At 41.9% G+C, this 22,098-nt stretch overlaps 1 protein-coding gene across 1 annotated transcript in view; it reads left to right on the top strand.

Moving 5' to 3' along the window:
• The first annotated feature begins 5,262 nt into the window (after window positions 1-5,262).
• The window catches only part of WIPF3 (WAS/WASL interacting protein family member 3), a 92,542-nt gene continuing 75,706 nt past the window's right edge, over window positions 5,263-22,098 (top strand). Inside the window, exon 1 of the mRNA XM_076006337.1 lies at window positions 5,263-5,372. The gene's annotated coding sequence lies outside the window, so the exon portion shown is untranslated. The remainder of the gene's footprint in view (window positions 5,373-22,098) is intronic.

Below are 22,098 nucleotides of genomic sequence, written 5' to 3'. Positions count from 1 at the left end.
CCTTAGATGTCAACACACTGTCTTGTCCATTAGGAAGAGTAGAGGTTTATCGCCAAATTTGCAAATGAGAACATCAAGAATGAAGAAAGGTGACATAATATTTTCCAGGAAAGGTGATATTCTTCTCCTAGCATGGAAAGACAAGCGGGTTGTCCGAATTATATCAACGATCCATGACACTTCTGTCTCCACAACAGGAAAAAAAAAAAAAATAGAAAAACAGGAGAGAATATTGTAAAACCTGCCTGCATCAAGGAATACAATGCCCACATGAAAGGTATTGACTGTGCAGATCAATTCCTTTCGTGAAATGGACAAAAAAAGTAGTGCCGTGCCTTATAAACTGTGGACTTTTCAATTCATTTAGAGTGTACAACGTCCTCAATCCACAAGCAAAAATGAAGTGTAAACAGTTTCTGCTATCGGTGGTGAGAGACTGGATAACGGATGACAATAATGAAGGTTCTCTGGAACCAGAGAATCTGTTCAGCCCTTCCCCTGGGGGTGCAAGAAGAGCACCTCGTAAAGATCCACCCAAAAGGTTGTCAGGTGATATGAAGCAGCATGAACCTACGTGTATTCCAGTGATTGGAAAGACAAGATTTCCTACGAGAGCCTGCAGAGTTTGTGCTGCCCATGGAAAAATGAGCGAATCTAGATACTTACGTAAATTTTGTTTGGTCCCTCTTCATAGAGGAAAATGTTTTACGCAGTACCATACATTAAAAAAGTACTAGGAACTTTGTTTAATTAGTTGTTTAGTTGTTTGATTGTTTTGTAAATAAAAATGCTATAATTATTGAAAAACAACACCTAAAGTGCATTATGATCTGTAGTTAGGATGATTTAAATAACGTGTGGTTTGTCCAAAAACATATAGTCCCTGGCGTTTGTCTTAGAGATTTCTATGTGGTCCAAAAGGTGCTAATCAGCAATAAAAAAGACTACACATAACTCATGGATGAATCTCAAATAATTATGCTGAGTGAAAGAAGCAAGAACAAAATAATTCATCATGCATGATTCTAGTATGCGAAGCTATAGAAAAGACAAAATTAATCTATGGTTGCTTGGGGCTAGGGCTAGGGTGGCTGCAAAGGGACATGAGGAAACTTTCTTGAGTGACGGAAATAGTCTATATCTTGACAAAGCTCATGATTACATCAGAGTATACATTTTGTCAGCATTTATTAAACTGGGCACTTAAGAGTACAGTTTATTGTATGAAATTATTCCTCAGTAAAGTTGATATTGAAAGTTCAAAAAAAAAAAAAACCTCACAAATTCTTAAATATATATTACTAGCTCAAGGCTCCAATCTCAATTTGTCTGTTTCTTTCACAACTCCACAAATGTGAATTGAGCCCCTATCAAGTGAGATAGGGATATAAAGGTGACAGAGATAGTTCCTGACGTCATGGTCTGGTCTGGGTGACAGACGCTAAATCGTCAAACAGGTAATGTCATCATGACACCTGTAATAAATGCTACAAAAGAAAGGTACATGCGGTTTTGAGAGCTTATAATAGAAGAAGTTGACCTAGTCAAGATCTTTGTAAGCGATGACTTAGTTATCAAGAGTTGAGATCTGAAAAAGGAAGAGGAGTTCGTTCTTGGGGTGTTCTCTAGAAAGAGAGAAGAGCATGCTAAAAGGGTCTGTGACAAGAAGGAACACTGCCTGTCGAAGGATCCGAAAGCAGACCAATATGGCGGGAATGCACAGACCGAGGGGTAGGGCTGAGAAAGATGTGCTGGGGAGTGGCTCAGGGCAGACTGTGAGCCTTCGGACAAAGGATCTTGGTTATTATCATCAGAGCAAAGAGAAATCACCAAACTACAGATAACAGGAATTGATGAGATCGGCTTTGGGTTTCAAGACAATTTCTCTGGCCACATTGCAGAGAATGGTTTGGAAGAGAGAAGTAGCATGTTAGCAAGGGACCAACAAAGAGGGCACTGGGAAAGTCCTGGAAAGAGTGATGGGCTCTGTTCTCAAGTGGTGGTGGTGCAGATGTGCAAAACTGGATAGATTTACAGGTGAAGTCGACCTTAGAAAGGGCTGAGGTAGGCAAAGGAGCATAGGAAGTTCCTGAGTGGCCCAGCTAGATGGCTGGGCATGGATGGCATGGGCAACACTGAGGGTGGGTCAGGGTTGGAAGAAAGACCATGAGTTTCAGACATGTGAAGTTTGAGGCACCTGGACCACCCAGCTCTTTCAGACTTTCTTTTCCCTGAAATGCCTTCCCTCCCCCAGTTTCTGACAGGGGAAACTCCTCTTCTTCCATGGACACCCAGCTCAGGTCTCACTGTCTCCCTCCTTCCCCACACCAGAGAGAATTCATCATTTCTTCTCCTGTGTTAGCTCCCCACCCGGGACAAGCGCCTCTATTCCACTACCCTATTTACAAGTTTGTGTTCCTTGCGAAGCTGTTAGCTCCCTGGGGGCAAGGCTGTGAATTCCTCTTTGCATCCCTGACACCAGTGTGGTGTCACCATATAATAGCTGATCTAGAAATATGTAAGGAATTGAAGTGAATACACATATAAAAAAAATTTAAGATTTCTATAGTGCTTTTCTCTTGAAAAGCTCAAGAAGTTACAGGACAGATATAGATACATGTTTGCAAGTAGAAGGTGTGAAAGGTGAGCTGTTGAAGGCATTTGGTGAGCAGTGGAAGGAGAAGAGGAGATTTTTGCCCTTTACCAGGTCACCGTATCAGTTTGGAATGCTTTAGGCTGCAAGGTTAGAAAACCCAATCTCAGTGGCTAAAAGAAACATGGTCTATTTTTCTCACATAAGAAACAGTGCAGAGGTGGACAGTTGCTGGCTTTGACCCCAGCGCCCAGCGATACCATGCTGACTCTCTATTTTCTTGTCTGTAGTCCTGATTATATTGACCTTTTGGCCTCAGAGTCATTGGCTTTTGGTTGCAATCTGGTCATAGCACCACTAGGCATCTCATTCGCGTTCAAGGCATATAGAGAGTGAGAAATAGAAGGTCAGAGCCAGCAAAAAATTTTTTGGAGGTCCCTCAGCCAACCCCCTCTTTCAACTCACTGGCCAGAACTGGATCAATGACTTCCTTAGCTGCAAGAAAGCCTGGAAAATCAGGAATGGGATTACCATGGTAGTCTTGGACCAATTACGATCCTAGGTTCTGTTAACGGGGAAGAAGGGGAGAATGGCTTAGCCATTGGGAAGATGACTCACAATGTCTGCCTCTCAGCAAGTATCCACCAGGAATAGCTAGTGCCTTCATGAAGTTAATTCATCCTGGTGGAGCTAGGTGGGAATTAATGTTTCTCTGATGTCCACAGAAACAAGATGCTAATTAATGGTAGAAATACTGCATATGGATACTCACTGTCACCTACATGTTATCCTCTTGAAGCTTTCAGCCCCAAACGTCCCCACTTTCCAAACAGACTCCTCACTTACTAACTCTCCATCCCTCCAACCAGGCATTTTTAAAAACAAAGTATTTGATCCAAACCAGCACCTACCTCTCTTAAGATAAATAACAGCTTTTCCATCCAACTAGCTCGTGCTTGGGCTACTCAGCAGAAGACCTCATGGGAACTCTCTAGGTCCATGGCGATATCTTCTCTGCTAGTTTATCTTCTCTTCTCTTTTGAATTAGAACACAAGTGGTTATGTATTTAAGCATTAGGAGTCCAGACAAGAAGAGTGTCTGGGAAATGTCTCAGATTTTTGGTTTTTTGGGTTTTTTTCACTAGCAATCACTCATGAAAAATGATTTATGAATTTTAGGTTGGAGTACAGTTCTTCAGGTTTCACATCCATGATCATTTACAACAGTTCTAATGGAGGAAAGGGCAGGAGGAACACAGGACAAACAGGTGGAAAGCAAATACCTCACTGGCTTCCACTGGCTACGCATATACCCTTCCTCACTTAAATCAAAAGGGAAAACCATGCTCTTGACAACACAGGAGTGAAAGACATCATGAGTGCACTATTAATCCTTGCTATTAATATAAACATAAGCCTACACATCGCCCTGCTATTATATAAACATGAGATAAACCAGCTAAGGGCTGCTTGGGGAACCTGCTTTGACAGCGGCTGCTACAGAATCTGAACCTGGAGACAGGCTGCAATCCACGTGTGAGACCTTCCCTGCTGCCATCAGCTGCTCCTTCGCTTGTGTTTCCGGCACTCGTGGAAGCCTGAGCAGAGCGCTGAGTGCAGGTCTCTCCTCCACTCCCATGCAGCAGAGCCCGGGCCCTGCCTCCCTCACCAGCACGCCCTGAGGGCCTTGCAGAGTGTCCGGCTCAAAATACATACTCAAATATTGAAGACTAAGTGAGCAGTCCACGAGCACCCCTTATTTCTCCCATCAGCAGCATGCTCGGGACATCGGAGACACCCAATCCTCACCGAATGATCGCTGAGCCTAGAGCAATACATCCAGCCCCAGACGCAAACTCCCTGCATCTTCCGAGGGCCTGAACATGAAGTGTGATGAGATTTGGTGGCCACGCCAAGTTTTTCCTGCTCCTCAAGCCTATTTCAGTTGTCAATCGCAATCTGCCTTCTCTTCCGTTCTGTTCCACCTGGGACAATCTACCTCCCCAGGTCACCCGGACAATTGACGCTCACCCTTCAGTTCTCCTCGTGGACATCAACTCCTCAAGAAGCCTTCCCTGACATGAGCCTCCCCCCACCGCCGGGTCTGGATCGGGCCCTCTCTGTGCGCTGGCCCAGGAGACCCCTGACCCCTCTCCCCTTGGTGTGTTGTAACTGTCCCTTGACTGGTTGCCCTTTCTAGACTGTGAACTCCTCGGAGGGCAAGAGGCAACCTTGTTCCCTTTTTTGTCCCCATCGCTTATGACGCTGCCTGGCTTTCAGTAAGGCCTCGAAGAAATTCTGGAATAAATTCAAGGAGTGGTGTGTCCCCAGAGTGGCGGTGCTGGGCCATGCGGTCGCCCAGCACAACAGTCCTTATGTGGGGAGTTCCAGCCTTAGGCCCCACTCTCCTCTCCTCGCCGCCTGGACTTGGGACTCTGGACCGGGAGGCGCTCCCCACGGCTGGGACCCGCCTCCCGGGTCCCAGGAGACCCCGCCCGCCAGGGCCGAGTCCCGGCGCGCGGGGCGGCGGCGGCTCCCAGGCAGAAGCGGGCGAGCAGGTGGGGGCGGCGGCCCCGCCTCCGCGTCCCGGCAGCACCAGAGCCGGCGGCCGGGGAGCGAGCCGGGCGCACGGAGCGCAGCGCGAGGGCATCGCGGCCGCGGCGGCGCCGCCTGGAGCACCGGCGCTGCGGGACCGAGCCCGGGGCCGGGAGGTGGGGACCGCGGCGGGGACGTCGGCCGGAGCTCGAGTCCAGTCGGTCTGCAGTCCGGCCAGCGGCAGGTAGCGGCTCCGCGCGTAGCCGGGTCGGTGCCCGAGGGTGGGGGGAACCGGCCGTGTCGCGGCAGCCGCTCGGGCCGGTCCCGGGGCGGAGTGGCGCGGGAGGGCGCAGGGACACTGCGCGCGTGCCCGCGCCGGGGGACACCCTCACTCTCCCGCTGCAGCCCCAGGCCCGGGTCAGCATCGGGGTGCTGCGCTGCTTTCGCGCACCCCACCCGCTCCCTGTCGCGCCGCCCGGGCCGGGCCGGAACGGGACCGCGGAGGGGACGAGGTCACTGTGGGGTTGCCGGGCGACTTCCCCGGACCCGACTCTCCCGTGAGCAGCCCCTGGCGCCAGGGCCGCCTTGACCTGGTCCTTCTCCAAGCGCTCTCTTCTTCCCTTCCCTGTTTCACCCCCAGAACAAAAGGCTGGGGTCTCGCCGGGGAGAGGGCTGTGGGGGAAAGGCTGGGGCGGCCGGAAAGAACAACTAGGAAATTACAGAGCTGGAGGGGGCTTTGCGGATACAGAAGCAGCCCCTACAGAGGGAGCCTAACTCCAGAGATGTAAAGTGACTTGTCCAAGGTCACACAGCTGGTGGTGACAGGACGCAGGTCTCCGCACTTAGCTCCCAGCGCTCACCTCCAAGCCCCTGGGGTCCGGAGTCAGACTGTGCTCCTGCAGGTTACATCCGGCCACAGATGGGCTTTAAAGTCCTTTGCAGGAGTGGGGAGAAGGTGGCAGAGCCTATTCCAACACCTCCCCCCTCGCACCCACGCACACCCCAGAGGTGGCCGGGGCATCAAGCTTGGGGGAGCGGGCAGGATCTCGGGGTGGGGGGTGGGGGCGCCAGGCCCGGTGGGCAGGCAGGCACTGACTTGCAAGAACAGCGCCTTCCGAGGGTGGCGTGCCAGCCGCGTGGGTGTGTGGGCGGGCGCGGGGGCGGCAGGGGCACCGTGTGTGCGACGCTCTTTGGAAAGAAGTTTTTCTAAGAAAGGCCAGGAGAGCTGTTCCAGGCGCACTGGGACAGACCGGCAGCATCCCTGACACTTTCCGACCGGCTGGCTGGCTGCACGGGGAGGAAAGTTACTCTGTGTGTGGCAGGAAGTTAGGCTGTCACTTTGCCTCTGCGCCTCCGGTCCCCAGCTGTAAATGAGGGCCTTGTTTGGCATGACCTGTGTGATTTAGAAAGCTTGTGCCCCTCCGCCCCCTCCTTTCCAGAATCTTTTGTCACTTCAGAGGGAGGGTTGGGAGTGCATTTCTTGTGGTCAGCATTAATAGTTACCACTGGGACTGCAATCTTCCTTTAAATTTTTTTTAACTTTACGATGGCGAAAGAAGTCAGAAGAGGGGGTTGCCTTTGGCCCTTGCATCGACCAGCGCAGGACATGAGGGAGGCTTCAGGGTGCTGGGTGTGCTTCCCACATTGCCCTAGGTAGTGGCCACGCAGGTGTACATGTATAAAAATAGTATGAAGTTAAAACCTTGGGACTTCTGCATTTGATTTTTGTTTTACCTCAATAGAAAAGTAAAGAGAAATTTAATGCTAAAATCCACTCCCTGTGGTAGCACACAGATTGCCGCAGTTTTCCAGCTAATGTATTTTAGAGATACATTTAAAAACCACAAAAACCAAATCAGAAAAACAAGGGGGTGGGGGAAGGGACGAGGGAAGCAAAAGAAAGTTAAGAAATAAGGGGAAATGAAACCTACACTGTAGACGCCTTTACATGCGTCACCTGATTTGATTCACTGTGATTCTTTAAGGGAGGTGTTGTTACTGTGCCTTTTTTTACAGAAGGGAAAACAAAAAGTCATAGGGGTTAAATGATTCACTCAGGGAAGCCCAGGGTAAGAACGCGTACACGGAATTCAAATTCTATATGTGCAACCATCAACAGGCAATTTGGGGCCACCTGAATCAGGGCAGAACCATCAGGGTGACAGGGACTTGTAGGCTGGCTTCCTGCCGTGCCACCTTTTTGTTCCTTCCAGGAGTCTCTGTCTTCATGTAATTGTGAGTGTGACATTGTGTCACAGATTGCTGCTAGCCAGCAGCAGAAGGAATGGAGGAAGTGTATGTGTCTGGGAACACACAGTTTCAGGAACAGCAGCAAGCCAGCTGGGCCGGCCTGGCACCGCTCTCTGTAGGAGCTTTATTGTTCAGAAACCATATAGTACAGGTTGTGAGTTTGCAGTTACTCAACACACACACACACATACACACACAGAGAATAAGTAATACAACCTGGAAAAGATCTGAGAAACCAAAACGTGGTTATCCATAGAGGAGAACATGTAGAACTTTCACCAGGGAGGCACAGTGAATTTTCCTACATTCTAGAACTTATAAATGTATGTTTATTAATGCAAAATTTAAAAAAAAAAAAAAAGACCTACAAAAATAACTCAACAGAAGGAAGGAAATGTGTTTTCTAGCAAATGTGTTATAAATATACATTGACGTTGGTGCAGAAATATTTGAAAGTTTAGGGTACAATCACATTACATCGAGGAAGAAATCCTGAGAAATGTTTCCTAGTGTGTGAGCTTCTACTGATTTTTATACTTCTGCCTAAACTTCAGAACTTAGAGCAGTAGGAGAAACATGTCTGTTTTACTAGTTTCAAGTTGCAGAGTTGAACATTTGTCTCATTCTCAGAGCTAGAGAGTTTTTGTCTGATTTCTCGGAGTTAGAAAGTTTTGGTGTGAAGGACCTGGGAACAACTGTAGAGGTATCTCTGGGCTCATCTCAGCCGAGTGCCATCAAGCGTGATTATGCATCACAAAGTTATCTTTAGGCAAGTTGTGCCTTGTCACAGTAGTGTTTCTGCCATCTGGCTGCTGGAATATTTAGAAAGGCATTGTAATGTTTGACTGACTTTGCTGACAGCACGACAAAACAAACTTCGCGAGGGAACTATTCAGTATGAGTTTGGGATGGTGAGAAAATGATTAATTATTTCTTGCTTAGCCACTGCACAAAACTGGAGAGACGTGTGGCTCCCCAGCTGATGCTGAGTAGGTGCAGCACATGTGTTTTCTCACTGGCTTCAGCCGATGATACACTTGAAATCCTTCCCCCCATCTTTTGCAATTCCAGTTGGGTCTGTCTTAGACCTGTTCAAGCGGGAACGCGACCGTGATGCAGCAGGGGAATTGTGTAGCGAACTGTGGTGTTCAAGTGCAAGAAGAGAAAGGGATGCAGAGCGAGTGTGATGGGTGCCAGGTACTGTGAAGGAAGGTTTTCAAGTGCATCCTGCTCGTCTTGTGTGGGCAGTGTCTTCCAGCAAGACACTGCCTCTGGGATGTGGCATCCGGAAGAGAGTGACAGGCCTGCCTATATACTGTAAGTTAGAGGTTGTACATGCATGTGAGTGCATGTGTGTGTCACAGCAAGGCACCCAGGCCACCATCTATCTTCCTTAAGAGCAACTGGCTAGCCAGGCTGGGGATGGGCTAAGATTTCCTCTAATGTAGGAAATCACAACAGCCCTATAAGGGACCCGATTCTTCTTACTCCCATTATCAAATGGGACACAGAGGCCAAGGACTAAACTGCTCTCAGAATGATCGTGTCATGCTCCCCTCTGGTCTCCTATCAGTCCTCTCATTACCCCGAGGTACCCTCCACCTACCTGACTCTTCGTTATTGCACCTGAGTTCTTGGAGGGCAAGTACTGTGTCCACTTCATCTCTGTTCCCAGCACCTGCACCATGCCTAGCATTTGATGGGTATTTCTAAAGATTGATGAATGAATGAATCAGTGTGTGAGTGAATGAATGAATATCTTGAATAATATTCCAAGATCAAAAGCCAATTATTTTTGGATTATCTGTTGTTTTGACTTTCACTGTCTTATTCCCTTGTGTCAATATAGATCATCAGCATGATCGCATCAATGAGATTCAAAATTTAGGTTATCTCTTTTAGGGCTCAGCCTATAAAGTCAGAAAGCTGCTGCTTCTTTAAGAAATTAAATATTATTTCTTCTTTTGTATAACTTATGTAATTCAGAATACCTGGGTTTGAATTTTGTATTCATCATTTATTTGCTGTGTGATTGATCTTGGACAAATTATTTAGCCTCTCTATTCCTTGGATTTCTCATCTGTAAAATGGGGATAATAACATTATTTATCTCATATTTAGGGTGCATAAGATGGGTTTAGCACTTAGGACAGTGCCTCATTTATAGAAATGCTCAATAAATTAGACATTATTTTCATCATTATTATGATCTGATATTTTTAAAAATTGTTTGCCTTAAATGTTGCCTGTTCCATAAACTATTTGAAGAGTTTATTAAAAAATGGGTAATAAACAACATAAAATTAATAGACAATGAAACTAGGGTTAAGGAAACACACACAGATTAAAAGTAAGATAAAATCAGAGATAATTCAGAGAAACAATATATCATAAGGTGTGGGTAGTTTCTAGAGATGAGAGAGTAAAAATTTTTCAGAGCTTCCCAACAGCCAAAACAAAAAGGAAAACACAAATAGTTAGTTACCTGACCCACAGCAACCATGAGATAAAAACAGATCAGTTACACAGCTTTTCCTGGTCCTGAAACCTGGGATAACTTTCCCCTGGCAGGTCTTCAAAGCAGTCACTGTTGCCATAGAGATCTAAGTCTTCAACATCGTCCCTGCCATAAAGACAATGGAAGTTTTGTGGCAGAAGACAAAAATAAGTGTTTCCTAGAACTTTACTGACTGCAGTTCCGGAGACATGATCCCAGAGCACAGCTCAGGAAAAGATTTTCTGTGCATGGCCAGACACTGTGGTTCAGGGACATGCTATATTCTTAATTAGGCTTACTGAATGCCTGGGAGAGTAGAATGATTCTCCCTTCCAAAGATTATAACTCTTGTGAGAGCAAGGTGAACAATCCCATTTTTAAGAACACTGGTTCTGTCTGAAGCCATTTTAATGAGCCAGATCAGTTTACCTCATCCAGGAAAAGTTGGAAGGGTGTCACTGTGCAAATATACTCATTAATAAAATGATTGTGTAGTCATGAATTTTCTTAACACTGGTAGTCCATCATTTCCTTTCAGCTGCAAATTTTATCACCTACTTAGAAAAAGAAAAACCAGTGCTAGTAAAAATAAATGATATTTTATTTTTAAACATTCTTTATGATTGAAATAATGATGATCCTGTCATTTTAGCCTTCCGCCCCCAGTTTTTACATATGTCCAAACATCACTCGCATTTAGCTGCCAAAGCAAAGAAAACAAAAACAGCACATACATCCGAATCTGGCTTACACAGATATAAATTTGTTTGTCTTGTGGTATTAGACTCCCAAGAAAGGCAGTCCAGGGCTGGTGCAGGAGCTCAAACAATGCTGTGAGAGACCAGCCTCTTTCCATCTACCTGCTTCATCAGCCGGGGCCTGGAGGGCTTCATCTTGACTCTAGTTGCCTCATGGTCACAATGTGGCTGCTGTATCTCTGGGCTTACATCTGCAGTCTAGGCAAGAAGAAAAGGAAGGTGCAGATACTTAGAGTGATAAAGGCCCTTGTATGAGGGAGGTTTTGCCTTTTTATTCAGCACGTGATACCCTCCCTAGAACTCCTACCTACATCCCATTGGCCAGAACGGTGTAACAGGGTTTCTTTAAATGTATGAGAGTCTGAGAAATCAAATATTTTTAGCTGGGTAAATTGCACCCCCTTCCCTCCAGTGAGGGGTTCTGCTCTGAGGAAGAAGAGGGAATGGTTATTGAGTAGGCAGCTAGCAGTTATCAGCCACCTGACTGACTTCCATTATTAGCCATATCCCTGCCTTAATTAGAAATTCCAGAAGGTGACTCAGTAATTTTAAATGTTTTCTAGATCTTCATGGAATTAGCGTCAGAGAATGAAACACACCCAGCTGCCTTTGTAAAAATTCCTAAACCGCTATTGCCAGCCCTGCGTCTCTGAATTTCAGATCTGAATTTCTGTTTGCCAAAAGCACCTCAGACTCAATAGGATTCTAATTAAACTCACTTCTCCCTGCCCATTCACCACCTCCCCCACGCTCTCCCGCGTCTCCTTATTTAACACTAAATTGTCTCCAACACTAAGAAGCTTCGGGGGTTATCCTGGGCTCTTCCTTCTCCCCAGTTTCAGATACCCAATCTCATTTCCTCCCTGGTGATCCCATTGCTGGTACTCTAACTCAAATAAATACCCAGCCTCGCTCATGTGGGCCCCCAAATTGGTCTACCTGTTTGCTCTCTCTTCTGCCTACAATTCATTTTCCACACATGACCCCCAGGGTGCTGTATTTAAAACACAGATGTCTAATGATAGCTGTCCTCTCTTTAAAAGGCTACAAAAGCCTCCTGAGCCCCACTCCTGGACAGCCTGGCCCTGTGAGCAACATGCCACACCTTCCATTCACTCCCCGGGCGGCCAAGCTCGGCTCCCACCTGCCCCTCCCCTCCCCCTTCAGCATGGAAGGCCCAGCTCAGAGGTTGTCACCTCTTCTGCTGTTTGCTTGTCTATAACACATGGAACAATTAATTACCTTTTCGTTTATGTTCCCAAACCACTTTATATTTCTGTTGACATTTTTTGTCTGGACTCTTTCACCGGATATTCATAATGCTGCACCAGTTTTTTTTTTCCTTTAAATACCACCTTTATTGAGATACAATTCACATCCCATAAAATTCACCTTTTTAAAGTCCACAACTTCAGTGGTTTTTTAGAATATTCACAGTCACGCAACCATCACTATTACTTATTTCCAGACATTTTCATCCACCCAAGAAGAAACCCATTAGCAGTGGCTTCCTGTCCCTCCACCTTCAGCCTGACTATCCCTAATCTCCTTTTTTATGTCTATGGATTTACATATTCTGGACATGTCATATAAATGGAATCTGACAGTATGGGACCTTTTGCGTCTGGCTTCTTTTACGTAGTATGATATCGTCAGGGTTCATCCATGTTGCAGCATGTTTCAGTACTTCGTTCCTTTTTTGTTAAATTTATATACTAGTTCAGCAAACTTCATTCCTTTTATTGCTGAATAATATTGCACTATGTGATGATACTGTATTTTGTTTATGGATGGACATTTGGATTATTTCCACATTTTCTTTATTGGGAATAATGCTGCTGTGAACAGTTATGTAGAAGTTTCTGTGTGGATATGTTTGTACTTCTCTTGAGTAGTTACCTAGGAGAGGAACTGCTGGATCTTATGATAACTGTGTTTACTTAGGAGAGGAACCACTGGATCTTATGGTAACTGTGTTTAACAGTTCTGGGAACTGCCAGTCTTCTACAAAGTGGCTGCACTGGTTTGCATTCCCACCAGCAGTGCATGAGGTTTCTGCTCCGGTTTTTAGTGTCTGTCTTGGGTATTGTTTTCATTCTTCTATTTTCAACTTTTATTTATTTATTTATTTCTGAGACAGAGTCTCGCTTTGTTGCCCAGGCTAGAGTGAGTGCCGTAGCGTCAGCCTAGCTCACAGCTACCTCAAACTCCTGGGCTCAAGCAATCCTGCTGCTTCAGCCTCCCAAGTAGCTGGGACTACAGGCATGCGCCACCATGCCCGGCTAATTTTTTCTATATATATTAGTTGGTCAATTAATTTCTTTCTATTTATAGTAGAGACGGGGTCTCGCTCTTGCTCAGGCTGGTTTCAAACTCCTGACCTCGAGCAATCCGCCCACCTCGGCCTCCCAGAGTGCTAGGATTACAGGCGTGAGCCACCACGCCCGGCCTATTTTCAACTTTTATGCATTTTGTTTTAGCAGTGTTTGTTTTAGTTTGTTATAGCAGTGTTTCTTTTAAAGAAGATATACGTGATTTATTAAAAAAGAATTTGAATAAGTCTGTCTTTTAGTAAAGGAATTTAATAATCTGTTTACAGTTATTGTGATTACTCATATACTGGAATGTATTTTGTGTTTTTTTTTTATATACCCTATACTTTATTATTAACTGGGTTTTTTTTTTGCCTTTTCCTAGAAAAGTGCCTGGCACATAGGAACCCTCAATAATAAGTGTTAGCTGTTCTTATAAACTATAATTTGTGGGCAGCAACCATGTAACTATAGATTTGTTTATTCATCAAATACTTATTGATTACCTGCTATTCATATTTATAGTTTTGCTCCATGGCTAGCATAGCACCTAACAGATGAAGATGAAGCTCAGTAAATATTTTGCACTTTGCGTAGACTATGCAAAGACTGATTGTGTTAGTCAAAGGCTGGGGGGAATGGTGGTAAGTGCACAGGCTTGGGGTCATACTCACCCAGGTTTGACCTGGTTTTGTCACATCCCAGCTATTTGATCTTGGGTGATTACATCTTTGAGCCTTCATTTCCTCATCTGTGAAATGGGGATGATAGCATCTTTTGTGCAGAGTTGTTTGGGGGAGGGGTTAAAGATAATTACGAAAGTAACAATCAGAATTGGTGGTGTAGGGAATAAACTCAGCACATGTGAACTGTTGTTTTTGTTAGTGAACTGCTTAAGGAAACACTCTGCTGACCCTGCACATCAATATTAAAACACCATCCTTGTCTGCCCAGGGGATAAACTTATAGTGAAAATTGAAACTGGTCCCTTTTCTGTGTGTCTGCCATAAATTATTGCTGCCCTATTACAGCAGGGGACATTTTTTCCTCATATGGTAGAACCAAGGAAAAGAACCAAAGGTGTACTTTCTACTTCCTTTCAATGACACAGAAATAGATTTTGTCTCCAGTGTCTCTTAAGGCTGTTGTTCATTCTAGCACTCTTTTAAATATTTTAATGAAACATTTTTGTCTCAGTCACGCCCCTCTCCAGCAATTCAGAGGAAATATAAAGTAGCTTCAAAAATAGGTAAGACAATTACCTAAAACAAGGAAGCAAACATCTTTTCTGAGTTTAAAATTCACTTTCTCCACATTTTAACAGCTTTTGCACGACTCCTTGTTGCTGCTGGGCTGGCTGACACCCACGTGTGTGTGTCCTACGGTTTTAGAATTTCGCCTGCAGACTTCTCGAAGGAAAGCTGAAGAGTACAGTGGGTTTATGCCTGGTGTTGTGCCTTCCTGGTGTTTGTGGGTGCTCAGCGAGTTTCAAGTGATGGTGTTTGACCTGTACTCATTGTGACGTTACCCATATCAATTGCTTCTGCTTAAGAATGATGGGCCAGAATACGTGTCCATAGGATCGAGGGGTGCAGGATTTTGTGGCTGGGGGAACAAAGCCACCAGTTGTTATTCCAGACCTGTGCACCTCCTCACCAGCATCCTTGTGTGCTGGAGTTGAATGAATGACAAGGATCAGCTACAGCTGGGAGCAACTTAGAAATGATCCCTGCCTAACAGAGAATCATGTCTAATAGACATGAATCATGAATAGATTCGTGCCTTAAAACTGTTCCTCGTTGTGTGTTAACAGAAGAATTCAACCTTAGGGATTAGGATTGGTTTGGGGAGAGTTATTTTATTCTGCTCTTGCCTATTTTCCAAGCACACCTGGTCAGTTACCTCTGACACTGTGGATGGCTGTTCCTGTGATTTCAGTTGTTGCGGAAATCTAGTGCAGGACCAGCATGACAAAACCCATCCTCAGCTCTTGCTACTGCTCTTGATGGCTCTAGCAGCTGCTCATTTGGACCAAATTGTCAAGACAATTTAACTTCTTTTCTTCATTTGTAGTTTCCTTTTAGGTGTAGACAAGTCTCCTAATTCAGATGGCTCAAAGCATTTTTTTTTCATTTTTATTTTATTTCAAGATAATATGAAAGTACATACATTTTGGTTATATTTTATATCTTTACCTCTCCCTAGCAAGGGTTAGAAAAATACTTTTTTGCAGTTGTCCCAAATAAACAAGGTAGTTCTCTAAATTGGCAATCCTGAACTTTTTTTTTAATTAATACATTTTTTGAATAGGTAGTGATGCATATGATACTTACTTTTAAAAATATAAAAAAGATGTACTGTGTAAAGTCTTTCTTACACTTCATTCTCAGGCCATCTAGTTATCCATGTATGTATTAAAAATACATACATTTTCTGTTGCCTGCTTTTTGCACTTAATATGACCTGGAGATCATTCCAGATTGGTGCATATAGGGCTACCATGTGCTTTTTAACAGCTTTTAAATGCCATTACACATTTATTATAAGGTATGAACTGTAATTTAACAATCAGTTCCCAGTTTATAGACATATATGTTATTTCCAGGCTTTCACTATTTAAAATAATGCTGCAGTGAATGTCACTGTACACATTATTTCTCACAAGTGTAAGTATAATTTCCTAGAATTGGACAGTGCATTTTGAAATTTTGATACGTTTGCCTATTTGCCCTTCATAGAAAATGATATTTCCATAAGTAATTATGAGAGTTTCTGATTCCTTGCACTCTCTCCAACACGCATTTATCAAACTTGATCTTTGCCAATCTGATAGGTGAAAATGGCATCTTACTGTGGTTTTGACTTGCATTTTCTCATTGTGAATAAGATTGAGCATCCTTGAATATGTTTAAATGCTATTTGTATTTCCTCATCTGTGAACTGTTTAGGCCTGTTGTGCATTTTTCTGTTGGGTTATTGATTTCTATTACAGGTTTGTAGGAACACATAGGAAATACAGGAAATAAAAGAAAACAGACATTTTACTGCAATTTTTATTTTACTGCAGTTTTCCCCTAGTCTGTAGTATGACATTTAAATATAATTTTCCTTCAATTTGTAGAATGACTTTTGGCTTTGTTTATTTTGGTTTTATGTATGTACATAGATACTTACTGTTTCACAAAAACCTTTTATAGCTTTTAGAAAGACTTTCTGACTTTGAGATTAAAAAAATATTCTCCCATATTTTGTTTTCATATGATTTCAGTTTCCTTTTTTAGAAATTAACAATTTGATACCTTGAGAACTTATTCTTTTTTCTTTTCTTTTCTTTCTTTTTTTTTGAAACAGAGCCCTGCTCTGTTGCCCAGGCTGAAGTGCAGTGGAGCAATCATAGCTCACTGCAGCCTCAAACTCCTGGGCTCAAGCAATCCTCCTGCCTCAGCTTCCCTGGTGACTAGAACTATAGGCGCCCATCAACATACTTGGCTAACTTTTTTGTTTTTTGTAGAGATAGGGTCTCTTATGTTGCCCAAGCTGGTCTCAAACTCGTGGGCTCAAGTGATCCTCCTGCCTATGCCTCCCAAAATCTTGAGATTACAGGTGTGAGCTCCTGCACCCAGCCTGGAACTTAATGTAAGGCATGAGATCCTTATGTTGATATTGTTAGCTAACTTTTTTTCCCCCTGCAGATTACTACTTAATTTTCTCAATAGTTTTTATTGAATAACCATCTTTTCCCCACTGATATGCCAATGTGCCAATGTCTTTCTTTTTTTTTTAATCATAGCCAGAATTTCCAAAAATAATTGTGTCTATTTCTGAGCTCTCAGTTCCATTATGATTACTGATGCTCCATATACCTATACCAAGTGGTTTCGGTAAGTGTGGCTTTATAATTTATTGTCCAATGATTTGAGTTTTCCATGTGACCTTTAGAGTCACCTTGCCTAGTTCTAAAAAGCAAACAAGTTGGTATTTTCATTATGATCACCCTAAAATAAATAGTAGCAATAATAGACATTATCATCTTGTTCCTGACTTTAATTGGAATTTACTTAGTCTTTCTCCATTTACCATAATGTATTTTGAGTTATGTTATAAATATATAGGGACAGTTATGGAGATGATCTTATGGTTTTCTTCTTTGATGCGCCTAATATAGTGAGTTATAGCAACAGATTTTCTAGCATTTGGAACATTCTTGCATTTAAACTCTTATTTTTATAAATGAGATTGGTCAGTAGTTTTCTTTTTTATTTGTTCTGTCCTTCTGACTACTACATGGTAATTAACTGTCCTTACAGGTGGGTTAGAATTCAGCCCAGTGGCCTTCATGCTTCTTGGGGGTGGCTCTTTGACGTTTTTCACTATTTCTTCTGTTTAGATTTTTTTTTTCTCTTGCCTTGGTCACTTCAATAATTCATATTTTTCTAGAAAGTTGTCTATTTCAATCCAGGTTTCTGGATTTCTTTACCTAAATTTGAGCAAAATCTTTTAATGTCTTCTATATCTGTCATTATTTTCCCTTTCTCTGGTCTTATTTTATATATTTCTACTTTCATTTTTTCTCTCTCCCTTTTTTTTTTTTTTTTGGTTAGGTTAAATGATTACTTATTTTATTGTTTTCTGCTTTTCAGAGAATAAGCTTTTAGATTTACTGGTTCTAATATTTATCTTTTTCTAATTCCTAAATATCTATTTTTTTCATTCATAAATAAATGTTAATTCCTTTCCTTCTTCTGCTTTGGGTTTATGGTATTGTTATTCGTGCTTCTTGGGACAATTTTATTCTTTGTTTTATAAATGTAAATACTTACAGTTATGACTTTGGCTCTGAAGCTTGTTTTAGCTGTATTCCGTAGGTCTGATATGCAGTGTTTTCATTATCCTTATTTTCTCAGCATACATTAATTTTGGTTTTTATAACTTTTTTCCCAGGAGTTGTTTAATAAAGTTTAAAAGTTTATAGGTGTTAGCATTTTTTAAATTTTCTTTGTATTTTCTTCATTTAATGGGATTGTAAACAGAGAATACTGTCTGTTGTTTTTCTACTTTTAAAATTTATTGAGATTTTCTTTGCACTGTTTACAGCTAATATATAGTCCTTCTGTGCCTGGTATAGGAATACTTTAATAGAATGTGACTCCTTTGTTTTCATATATTTTCCCCATACCTTGCAATTATTATTTATATCTTTTAAAATCTTACTTTGTTCTTTATCCAATAAATCTGATATAGGCAGAGAGAGAAGCAATGACTCCTGCTCTGAATATGGTTTTGTCTGCTTTTCCTTGAATATCCTCTAGTTTTGCTTTATTAATTTTATTACTGCTACTTGGCACATAGCTACTCGTGGCTGCTAACTCAAGCTTTGTCTATTATACCCTTTACCATTACAAATAGTCCTTTGTCTTGTTTAATGGTTTTTGTGCTGATTTCAACTTTTTCTGATTGAAATTAGGGATATATCTTTTATACAGCTTATAATTGAATCTTTATCCAATCTGAGGGCTTATTCCTTTATTATGTGAGTTCAGCCTGTTTACATGTATTGATAATGACACATATGATTGTTATTATTTTTGTTACATGTTCTGTTTTCTATTTTTTATTGCTTAATTTCCTTTTTTACATGTCACTTAATGGTCTGTGGTTTTTTTGTTTGTTTATTTGCTTTGTGGGAGATGTGCTATATCTTTAGTTTTTTAGTAATTACCTTTATAATGATAATCATCCTCTGAGTTTATTTATTTTTTTAATTAGAGATTATCTACTTATTCCCCAACATAAGTGATACTAAATATCCACTTCTTCCCAACTCCCCTGCGTCTCTTTGCAAACCTCCTTTCCAGTTTTAGTTGATATCATCACTTTACTTAGTTTTTTTTGGTACTTACAGTTATACCTTTTAATATACTTGACTTATACCCCTATTAGAAATATACATTATTTATTCACTTTAAAGATATTTTGACATTGAGTATGCTAAGAAATAAATATGCATATATCTACCACATTATCTTCCTTTTCACCTGATAACTTTTGCTGGTTATGTCTTTCTATTTTGGCATGGTAAATACCATGTTTCCCTGGAAATAAGACCTACCCATGAAAAAAGCTCTAGCAGGATTTCCAAGCATTTGCACAATATAAGCCCTACTCTGAAAATAAGACCTAGTGATGGGCGTGGCTACACAGCACATCTGCACAACCCATGCATTTCGTCATGGAGCAGTAAAGAAGACTGAGCAGGTTACATGGATAAGAGCTGTACATTTAATGAGAGCTCTAGTGCTCAACATGAGAGATTGGGGCCAATGGTTCTAAAGGAAATAGAGTCGCAAGAAATTCAGGATGGAATTCGGGGTTTGGAGAGTTATGATGATGTTCCAGAAGAAGATAACTTAACTATATTTGAATAAATGTAGATTGTTGTACCGTACTTTAAAAAAATAACACATCCCCTAAAAAAATAAATATAAGACCCTGTCTTATTTTCGGGGAAACACAGTAGTAGTTACACTCCTTTCTGTTACCATCATTCGATAGGTGTTTCAGTCTTGGTTGTACAGTTAATTCAGTACTCACTGACATTTCTTTGGCCCTACTTTCTCTCCCAGCTCTTGGTTGGCTGATGTCTTCCCTGTAGTGGTAGCCTCCATCAAAATTCAGAAAGCATAGATTGTGCATGTTTAAAAACATTTGCCTCAACTTTTTACTCCAATGACAGTTTGGCTGGGTATAAACTTTTGGGTCATACATTGTTTCTCTAGGATATTCCAGCACAGATAATGTGTCTCCAAAACTAATGTGCCTTATGAATGTATAGAATTGAATCTTCTTTCTGAAAAGCTTTCTTAAATTATATATTTGTAATTACATATTTGAATACTCATCTCTTCCATTTATGTATGTCTTTTATTCAGGAAATCAGTTATTTTTTTGTTTTCCATACCAGTTTCTTACTAATCCTTTAAAATTCCTTGTCCATTTCTGTTTCATTATGTTCATTTTTCTCAGTCCTCCATGGTGCTCAGTGTGTTTTCAACAATATCTTTTATCTTTTGTCTTCTAATGTGATCTTCATTGTTTTCTTTTACTTCTGCCACATTGTGTTTCATATCTTATTTCGTTAAATCTTCTGACAGTCCTTATCTCTTTCCTTTGAGTTCTTGTTTTAAAGAGTTGTCTCATTAAATTCTTTGATTTAAGAATTATATGTCTTGTCACAGCTTTCATCTGCTTCCCAGCATATTTTTCCTAAGAAGTGGCCTTCATCTATCTCCCATTCCTTTCCCCACTTATTTCCTAGTTTCCTTATATAGATCTTATACTGGTTCCCTTTTTTATCATTTGTCTTAGTTGAATTTTTCTTGGACCAACTATTTTCAGGATTTTTACGTGAGGAAAATACGAGGGCAGGTTCTAGACCAGCAAGAAATCTCTTTGGCTCAGAGAGGTGCTCCTGATGGTGGGGGTGGAAGGGTACATTATAAGACTCTTATTGAAATGCAAATTTGTGTGTGTGCATGCAAATAATTTTAGGCCCTCCATTCCCGACAGAGATGAATGGCTTTGGGGCTGCTCATGGTTCACTCTCTCCTTTGCCCTATCTTATTTCTAGAGTGCGCCTACTGAAATGGCTTGCTCGTGCCACTTCCCTGCTCCCTCGTGGATCTAGGTCTAGGAGCACTCCTGCTGCCATCATACACACCCTTTCCCATTATTCTGAACAAGGGTCGATGGATTTTCTTTGCAGAGGATCCAGTACTTCCTACTTTGGAGAAGAGTGCTGTGCAGGCTTTGTCTGAGGTCTGCAGCCCCAGATATTCCCAGCATCTTACCCAGACCCTGTATTGGATCTTCCCAGTCATTGAGCAATCCTGCCTCATTTATTAAAGTTCAAGATTATAGAAATCTAGTTTTACCAAAGCAAATTAGTTTATATTTCTGGTTTTCTTTTTCCTTTTCATTTTGAAATCTTGAATGATTTCCAAGAAAACAAGAGAACAGAGATATTTTTACCCCACCATCTTAAAATCAGAAGACCTTCTTGAACTTAACTTTATTTTGAAAATTGGGGTGTTTTTTTCAATTTAAAAAACTAAAGCAAGCCACCTGCTCTCTGCTGTGCTTTAGTAAGACCACTTTCATTTCCAAGAAACTACCATATCCTTACTTAAGAAAATTACATTTGGAAGAACTTTGTTTTTTTGGAAAGGATCATATGCTATTTTAAATTTCTTTGATATTTATCTTGAAGCAGTTCTCATTTGCTTCTCACACTTGTGCCTAGAGACCAGTTCTCCCAACTATTATACTGTTTCTCTTTGATCACTTTCCACATGTCAGGTGAGGCTTCTTTCTAGTGGGTACTATGAGCTTTGAGAACCCAACATTCAGAATATATTTTATTCTCATGATGATAAGTGAGGCATGCCATTGGACAGGAACTTCTGCACTTCCCTTTTTATTTTAGTTTGTAATATTTTTCTTTAATAATCATTAAGATGATTATCTCATTTATAGACTCACATAGAACTTTCATAATGAGCAGCTGACAAGGTGTGTCTCCATCTTTTGCTCGAGCAATTGGCTGATCCCTGCAATGGTATTTGTCATTCTGGCATTATCTTTGGCCTTTTCAGTACCAAGATACCTAAGACACAGTCCTTGTCCTTGAACCTTTGAGCCCATGGTCCAGTGAAGATATACACAAAGACATGTGAAAAGAAAATTTCCAGAGTACCTAATGCCATAATAAAGTAATGACCATAATACTATAGAAGCAGTTACCTCTCTCAAAAGGAGAAGATCTGTGCAGAGAAGCAGGCACCTGAGCAGAGTTTTAAAGCTTAGTGGGAATTTTCCAGATGTCACCATCTGAGTCATGAGATAGACGCTGAATAGCATGGACAAAGACATAGAGATATGAAGAGAAGGGAAGTGAGAGAATGTCAACAGTGTGGAGTGGGGAAAGCATAGGGAGGCCCAGAACAGAGTGGAGGATGAGATGTAGGGTTTGACTCCGTAGTAAAGGCTCTGGAGAGGTACGTGTTAAACCTGGGAGTTATGTCACGGGCCCTGAGAGGCGACATCTGCCATCAGTTTATGAGACTTGGCTGTCAGTGAACTGTGCTTGGTAGCTGC

This window comes from Microcebus murinus, chromosome 9 (genome assembly GCF_040939455.1).
Source record: "Microcebus murinus isolate Inina chromosome 9, M.murinus_Inina_mat1.0, whole genome shotgun sequence".
Classification (NCBI taxonomy): Eukaryota; Metazoa; Chordata; class Mammalia; order Primates; family Cheirogaleidae; genus Microcebus; species Microcebus murinus.
This window is presented reverse-complemented; position numbering and strand designations above follow the sequence as displayed.